This window comes from Fundulus heteroclitus, chromosome 4 (assembly GCF_011125445.2).
Source record: "Fundulus heteroclitus isolate FHET01 chromosome 4, MU-UCD_Fhet_4.1, whole genome shotgun sequence".
Lineage (NCBI taxonomy): Eukaryota > Metazoa > Chordata > Actinopteri > Cyprinodontiformes > Fundulidae > Fundulus > Fundulus heteroclitus.
Genome location: NC_046364.1, coordinates 24247432 through 24257126, shown reverse-complemented (window position 1 = coordinate 24257126; position 9695 = coordinate 24247432).

The following is a 9695-nucleotide window of genomic DNA, read 5'->3' as shown; positions in this document are numbered from 1 at the left end:
CCTGCACAAGAAGTTGTGTTTTCTCAACACTCCTCTCTGTGCGCAAATGACTGCATCTGTGAAACTTCTGAAGTTTGCGAATGATACTACTCTCATTGGTCTAATCCAGCTCAATGATGAGTTTGCATACCAACCAGAAGGGCATTGGCTTGACCACCTGTCCGGTCAGAACTACCTGGAGCTAAACCCCCTTAAGAATGAAGATGATGGTGGACTTCTGGAGAATACCCTCCACACTGCCTCTCTTCACCATCCTTATAAACACTGTCCACTGTAGATCACTTCCGGTTCCTAGGAACCACCATTTCTAAGGACCTGAGATTTTCCTCAAATACACACTCTTTGGAAGAAGGCCAAGCAAGAGACTAGACTTCCTGCAGAAGTCCAACCTTCCCCTGGAGCTGCTGGTCAACCTCTAAACTGGCATCATTCAGTCTGTTCTGTGTTTGTCCATCACGGTGTGGATTGGCTCATCCAAAAAACTGGACAGGTCTAGACTGTAACAACTACTGTAGGTTTGCATCTGGGTTGACCTTCCCTCCATCCAGGGCTTTTACAGGTCTAGGATGAGGACAACGCCTGCCAAAATTTCTGCAGAGCCTGCTTAGGCATTTACTTTCAGGTTGGTGTTACAGAGCACTATTTGCAAAAGCCAGCCACTAAAGAGACCATTTTATTTCCCCTGGCTGTCAATCGGAAGAACACTATGCAGACCTAACAGTCTAAGTAGTCAGTTTTAAAAGATAATAAACACATTCCACTACCACAACTTGTCTTTTCTTTTTCACCATATTAAAATGTAACTGTACATGCACATATAGAGGTACATGCTGTTCATTGTATCCTTCATGTTAGCTCTGCTAATGTTTATGTATTAATACTTAATATCTGTTTAATGTGTGTAAAACCAAAATTAAATCCCTTGTTTATGCACACAATCTTGGCCAATGAAGCTGATTCGAAGGCAATAATTTTTTACATATAGTAGGTTCGGATATTTTCCTCTTTGTAAAAAGCACCTTCAAACACTGAATTTTGTGTTTACCGATATGGAAAATAAATAGAAAAACAAAAATCCAAGCGTACAACCATGTTCAAATAATTTTATGGTAAATAGCTTGTACTTGTATAGCATTTTTAACTAGTCTGACGACCTCCAAAGTGTTTCACACTGCAGTTTAGTCATTCACCCATTCACATAAACATTCACACCCTGACAGTGGTGAGCTATGTTAGTAGCCACAGCTGCCCTGAGGCAGACTGACAGAGGTGAAGGTGCCAAAAAATGGCGCCTCTGGTCCCTCTGACCACAGCCAGCAGGGAATGTGGGTGAAGTGTCTTGCCCAAGGACACAACAACAGTGACAGTCAGTGGCCACTTTTGCATTTATTTCATACAGTAAAATATAACGCATTTCACTAAAATGTGACATTTTATGTTAAAAAATATTGTAACTGCACAGTGCAGAAGTTGGCCAGAGGTTCTTGGAGTAACAGAACCAGATGCAGGGAGTTCCAAATGGGTGCAGTTTAATCCTTTCTTTGTTAAAAAAAGTAAATACCATTAAACTATAGCACAAACAGAAAATATGCAAGATTGTTAGTCCTGTTTGACCCAGTATAAATCATTTAAACATTATTCACAGTAAAATGTTAATTAAATGCACCTGTTATGCCATAATAACGCCATGATAAATAATTGATCTCGATTGAATTCTGAACAAGGGAGAGAGAAAGAGAGCAAGGACAGCCCTCCCCTCTCAGCAGGAGGTCAGCTGTGACCACTCCCTGCAGATAAAAGTCACAGCCACCTCTGCTTCAGGCTCTCTTCTCGCTTCTCTTCTTCACACACTCCTCCATCATCAGACGACCAGCACTCCTCTGGGGGAGTGGGGGGGGGGGGGGGGGGGGGGGCTAATAGCTATTAGCAAGGCTAATAGCTAACATGCTATTAGCCTTGCTAACATCCGGTTTCAGACATTTCATAAGGAGTTTGTTTAAAGCACAAAGCCTAACTGTTCTGCTCCGCCATCCTTCAATGGTGCTATGAGCCTTATCCCCGCATTACTATCAAATATTAATGTTGGTAAAGGCAATTTTGATAACTTTATGTTGTAACCTCTTAGCCACGACTTGCTACAACAACCCCTAGCGCCCGGAGGTAGAATCGCATAAACAAAGGCAAGCGATTCTGAATTAAATGATTTTACAGGACAAACCGGTCCTCAGAATATTATTTCAACAAATAATGTTTTGTTTAACTTGGGCTTTGCATTGTGTTGAAACACATGCCAAATGTTTTTTTAACTCCATTACATGCTTTTTGGAATCAGATCTTCAGTGAGCCAGGATTCACTGAATCAATCTGATATTGATCAACCACTTTTGTTTTGTCTTTTGTTTGTTTTTGCATGTAAATAGTTCCTTAGCTTAGCTTCTTTTTATCTTCATTTTGCTTAGTAGTTTAGTTAAGTTTCACTAGCCTAGTAGAGAGGATTTGTTAATCGAAATATTGTGTTAATTCAGATGGACAGCATTACATAGTGATGTTCTCTGGATGTTCATTTTATTTCTGTTATTAAATTTTTGAACTTGAAAACAAGTTGTCACTCCTTTATTCTATGTGTGTGCAGGTTTTGCTGTTAAAAGATCGATAGTGCTCAGAATTCCTTCCTTTCAACCATTGTCTTGATATCAGCTTAAGAGCTGATCATCACCAGACAATACTTAACAGACAGAGGGTTATTTAATAAACATTAAATAACTTTAAACAGTGTATAATTGCACAACACGCCTTTAAAGCTTTGTTAGAACAAATATAAAACACAAGAATGTATTAAATGTTTCTTTAAATAAAACAAAGGAGAGTAATGTTCATAAAGTATATGCAGTGTCTTGAACTCTGCAGCATGTGCAGTTTTACTTATGTGAAAAAATGAAAACAATATAACCTCTCTTCTTAAATAAACACATTACAGTTCTAATTACAAAACCCATTTAAGTATATTTATACCTCATTCCGCTCTCCAAGGGCGCTAGTTTAAAGCTTTCCCTCTGATTCCTTCAGGAGCTCACGCTGTCTCGTGGTGCTTGGAAGGAAACAGGAAGCGCGGCATGACAAAATGGCAGAATTGCATTAAGCATAAATGACCACAAGGTGTCACTATAGGACAAATGAAAAGCAGGAGGATCTTTAACATTTAGATATTTAGCTATTTACAATGTCAACCATACACTTTCTCACAGGCTTTCACAAAGCTATAAATGCAACTCAGATAGTTGGACTGTGTATTTACATATCATAGCCACTGTTCTGGTAGATTATTTGTCATCTACTCAACACGCATTACTGCAAATGTTTGAAAAAGGGAGCTCGTTTAGGATTTCTGAGCTGATAGGGAAACTTTATAAACTCTTGTCAAAGTAATAAATGAAAATGTACTTGTGTTATTATGGTAAGCATTGTACATTCCCTGTTATCAACATGTCTTTTGGTAATAATTACAAAAGAACATTTGCTTAGTGGTACAAGCACCGCCATAATGAACTAGGATTATGTGAAGACAACCAGGTATTAAAAAATTTATTCTAAAAGATAAGTTGGAATTTATGTTATGTGTTTATCATTTGCCGAATTAAAAGTATTTCTTCAACAAGAATTAAATTAATATTGTTTTATGAAATACTTAAAATAATAAAGTTGCCAATCATTTATTTCTCCCTGCTTTTAGTATACTTGTGCATTTACTTGTAATTTTACCAACAGCTTTGGTTGTAGTTTATGTATGTTTTACATTTGTGACACAAGTATTTTCTAACTTTGTTGCTGTAGTTTAGTTTCACTGATGATTAGCTGGTTATCTAGGTTTGATATAATTTTTTTATACTATGGATATTGTTTGTCAAATTACTGTCATACTGATAAGTACCCAAATCATATAAGCTTTATTGTGTACCAACTTACTAATACTCTTGAACCTTTTTTCACTCTCTGATGCATTACATACAAGTTGCAACTAAGATAGTTAAACATTTTACACGATTTACATTACAGACATTAGAAAATAGCCAATGACAAAAAAGCACTTAAAACTGTATGGTGGATTAACTGTCTTTCTATTTCTCTTTATCAAAGGCTCAAGCACTAATTTATCAAAATAAAATAAAAGAATATGAGTATTTTTTTTTTTTATGAAGTGTATGTATTAGAATTTTGATGCATAGACAGGCTGAAGGGAGAAGCATATCTGAACATTTTCAGTGCAGGCTGTTGGAGGAACAGTCATATATGACTCGAACGGAAAATGAATGAGGAAGAGCCTGTTGACTGGAGTTGGCGGCACCCTATTGCAACATCAATGGGGACTCTGGTTGGAGGAAAAAGTCTTGCAACTCACACAAGGGTTTCAAAAACACATAAAAAGAAGACAGTCAAATAGAGCAGAAGACAGAAAATAGAAGGGTTCAGGTAATGGCCTGGTTTCGGCATCCCCTGGCTCTTTTATCTGATAATGAGGCGTTTGCATTGTAGACTACTGTAGTAATAAAAAGACTCTTCAAACCATAACTAAATTTTTCCATATTCATTCTAATAGGCAAAGGAATGCTACAGACAGAATTATGTTCTCCTAATAACGCAATGCAAAACAGTCCCAGAGAACCTCGTTAGTTACATTAAGTAGCAAACATGTGTCCACCCATTCAGGGCGTTTCCAGTATGATATCAGCGTTCCATTGGTGGAGAAGATCTGTAATGCATACGTCCTTCAGAGTCAGTTTATCTGTAATTTCCATTGCAACCAACTTTGCACTTCAGTCTTTGTAATCTCATAATCTCTACAGAAGAAAGAAGATCAACTTACCAAGGAAGAACTGTAGAGCCCCTTGTCTCTGAGAACAAGTGAGGCTGAGCCCGATGTCCCTTCTCTGCGTCTCTTCTACAATTCGGGCCAGTGATACACAGATTCTGCTGGTAATGCCACTGTGGCTTTGAACTGGTTGATTAAGACAACCTGATCGCTCCGGAGATGGCAGCCTCACCCACCAGATGTCAAATCTGAAGTTGAAACAACTTGTCGAGCCAAAATGATGAACCTCAGCCCATGTTGTCTCTGCTCCATCTGCAGGGTGTGCAGGATGAGGCTGCTGCATCTGTCAGTGACACTAACTACAGCACTTGGGGAAGAGGTAAAGGACAGCTTCCTCCAGTAATACCATAACAAGTATTGCTTTCACATGAAGTCCCCAATAACATAAAGAAAACAAAAGCTGTGTTTTTGAAAATAAATTAATCAATAGAACAGGGGTCTGAAAAGTCATGCAAAGGCCCTTACATACTCAGGTGTAGTTCACTCCGCGGAGGTCTACGCATACTCTGAGCATTCAGGTACATGTCACACTATGAACCTCTTGGAGGCAATAAGTCTTTCCATCAAAATGTTTTATAAGTGACACCGAGCTTGAGACACCGAGCTTCTCCAAGCAGGCGGTCGCAAGGATGCGCAGCATCACTGTACCTCTCTGTTCTCACTGACAGGTGGGAGCCTGCTGGAAAAGAAACTGCTGTAGGTGCTGTTGAGGAAAATATCTTAGTTGTTATATTAATCAGGCAGTTGTATGGAGCATAATAAAACAACCCCCCCCCCCCCCCCCCCCCAGGCTTAAGGTATGTCTCTCCTCTGTTGCTGGGCAGAATAACACATGGGTTTTATGGCAGGGGACAGGTCAATTGGCTTGACCCTTTGCAGAGTATAAGGGTCTCTTTGTTTTAAGAACAGATCACCACCCCCTCTTGAAGAGATAGGAGGGTCTCACCCTTAAAAAGATGTGTTCAGAGTTGTGAAAGTTAGACAGAATCTTTGCATCGCCATGAGCCAGTCAGCTTGTACTGAATACAACAAATGGTAATGTAAATTCTGTCTCCTTGGAATCCCAATGAATTAAATATGCATATTACAATGTTTACCTCTGATCAATGTTTTATCTAATTCACTGTCAAATCTTAAACCGGGGTAAAAATGGGCCTTCAGAGCTAAGCAGGATTAGGCCAGTACTATTAAATTAACAGTGCTCAGCCAGTTATTCACACATTTTAACATCCGTTCCGCCGCTATTGCCCCTGGCAGAAACTGTGGCAATTGTAGGAATTTCCCAGGCAAAATCTAGGCAATAGTATGTTCAACTATGAAGGGTAAAACGTCCATGGAGAGGCAGCGTTGAGTCCACTAAGCTCACAGTATGCACACAGTACGCCCAAGTATGTGGGCGCCTTTAGGCAGCCCGCACCTGGAATATGCACTAGCAACAATAAACCTAAGTTAAATAAATATAAAAGTAAAGTTTATTATGGCCTTATGTTAAAAACAGGGCAGTGTAGTCCAACTACTCTGTCCTCCCAACTGGGATGGATAGCTCTCCCTTTCAGGAATGAGACGTGTATGTGAAGGGCCGGATTGATATTACACACTTGGGAAGAGTGTTTAGTGCGCCTTATAATTCAGTGTACCTTATTGTCTGAAAAACATGGTAATCTTTACATGCCTATTTAAATTTGATCGTGATTGGAGTTAAACTTTAATTTAGTGGTACAATCAAATGTTTGACTCTGCCCACATTTGATGGAGTCCTAGTATTGCTGACTGCAGCCAGATGCTTCTGCAAGGGTCCGACTATCTGTAGATCTGGGTCTTGATGGCGTTCTGTATTTTAGATTGCCAACACGTTTGGGATTTCCCCAGGTATGTACCAAGTTGCTTAAAGCCTTAGATATTAGTAGCAGTTCTCCGTTCTATATGAGAATCAATGCTCCAGCAGCAGCCTACATTCATTTTGAGCTTCATTTCTGTACATAAAATGAAATACAGAAATGCTGTCAGTATACACAGAACTCTATGTTAGAAATAATCAAATATCACAGTCATATCTCATTTATGTTAAATTGTCCTGTCCTTAGAAGTTGAAAGTTCCAACTATATCTATATCTCAACCCTACTTCTGGCTTCTCACCAAAACTCTCTCCGTTGCATAAAAAGCCTGCACTCTTGCTTTTTTCTTGTGAAATATTTAAACTCCAAAACAAATAATCCTAAGGGTGTACATCAATTATAAAATGTATGTAATAATAAATTGTTTTCATTAATTTGACATGAAAAAAGAGCAGAGGTCACAGATGATTATCTGTCTGTCTGCTTCCTCTTTCCTCAAAATGAAAATGATATAAAGTGCATGTTTTCAACTAACTTCCTACAGAGCTGATAAGTTTTACCTGCTCTCTGCACTGTTTTTCTTTGTGTTGTCACATCAGGTTTGCTCTGTAATTTTTTAACAGACAATCATCCAGAATTCTACAGCATGAAGAGGTAGGTTGGCATCATCTTTAATTCTAAACTCCTCAGTTTAGCTGATAATGATGATATAACTGAGCTAACCTAAAAAGTAAGCTATTGTGAAGCTCTTTTACAACAAATATCCTGAATAAATATGTGTTGGTAATGTTGGATTTATTTATTCTGTTGCCAAATGTGATGTGTATCATCTTCATGTTGGAATACTTACAGTCATATTCAGTAAATTAGAATATATATTTCTAAGAGGCTATTAATTTCTCATCCATCTGATGTACATTGCTCTGCCTTTTTAAGTGATTTTATCTCTTTTGCGAATTATTGTACGGTGTCCATGAGTGCAGAAAAAAGCCTCCTTCAAATATTATGTATTATTATTATGATTATTAATATTTTTCACCCAGCTAATAAAAACACATTATGTAAGATTAGAATTTTGCATTAGACCAATAAAAAAGCAAACATTTCCATGCAGAAATAGAGGCTTGATAAAAACGTATGTACAGGCAGAAAGGCAATATTTTTTAAAGGTACTTCTAATCTGAAAAACAAGACTCTTAGAAAATTATATTGTAATTTATTGAATATGAATGCATAATATATCTATTTTTTTTATGAGAAGCGAATTAAAAAGTAGTCTAAGTAGTTTATATAATGCCAATGATACGCCAATGTTCCCTCCAATGCACTCATAGTTCTATATTTTTCCATTTCCCTTCATATTGTTTAGTACTCACATATATTATGGAAGCCATTTGAGCTGTATGATAATATGCTCTAAAATCAGGTAATGTCATGCCTCCTTTTTTTCTAATTGTAATTTGTCAATTTATAATCTAGATATTTTACCATTCCATACAAATTTTAATCTCCCGTATACTTCAGACCATAAGGTGCACCAAATATTCTTGCCAAATGTGCAATATCACTCGCCTCTCCAGAGAGGGAGAGCTATCCGTCTCTGTTGGGAGGACAGAGTAGTTGGACTACACTGCCCTGTTTCTAACACAAGGCCAAAATAAACATAACTTTTATTATGAATTAACTTACTAGGTTAATTGTTGCTAGCGCGTACTCCGGGCGTGGGCTGCCTAAAGGCTCCCACATACTTGGGCGTACTGTGCGCATACTGTGCGCTGCGTGGACTCCGCGCTGACTCTCCGCGGACATTTTACCCTTCCTACAATTCCCACACTTTCTGCCTGTGGGACGAAGCGGCGGAACGAATGGTAAAATGTGTGATTAGCTAGCTGAGCACCTAGAGCTGTTTCTTTTCCAGCAGACTCCCACTGCACACATGTCAGTGGGAGTCTGAGTCTGAGTTTAATGGCTTTAATTCTAGAGCTAAAGTCTAGGGTCAAAGCTTATAAGCTTCCAATCCCCCCCCCCCCCCCAGATCTCTTGAGAGAGATTCACCCTAATACAATTAGCTATTATTGTATATACTTGATTAGAATTTCTATTTTTTTTTTGTTAACATTATCCTTACATATAACATGGCATTGAAATTGCAATTCAAATATTTTTTTATTTAAAGTTCCAGATAGTATTTGATTGAACATCAAAATCGGTGTTTTTGTCACATTTAGTTTGTATCCGCGGGAAAAGCCAACATTTTTTAGGTGATTAATCAGTTTTCTAGATATTCTAGAGAGCAAATACCATCATCTACAAATATTCCTATTACATGGGATTTGTGATATATATTTATACCCTAAACATTCTCAGTTATCTCAGGTGATGTGGCAATGGCTCTATATAAATTGCAAATTATGTTGGTGATCAAAAGAAGCCATGATGTGTGCATGCAACCCCTAATAAATTCTCAGTTAATTGCAAAAATGTTTTTGCTAATATGGATGTGTGCATCTTGCAATAAACATTTAGTATTGATAAAGGTTCATAGTGAAAGCATCTCTCAGTCCTCAATCTTTGTTGTTATATCTTCTTTACAGGATGGCAGAAGCACTCCATGTTCCAATATTTAGAGTTGAATAATCTTTCTGACAGTGTTAAAGGTCCCCACTGAAAGTTTTCTACCACTCATTATCAATCTGGCTGGCCAGGTTAAGAGATTGTTAGTTCTCCAGATTTTTTTCACAAGTCGGTCCAGCATGTCATGATCATAACATAACAGAAGGGGAAGAAACTAGTTCCAGAGGAAGCTTCTGGCTAAACTGGAAACAAATGGGGGTTACCTGGTATCGCATGACAGATAAAAAATAGTAAATAATGTGATGAGGAGGACTTTAATTTAGCTGGTAAAATCTAAATATAACAGAGAGTCACAAAGTTGTAGGAAAGGTTAGCATTGTGACTAAAACATGTTCTTTGTTGGGTCATTTGTTCACTT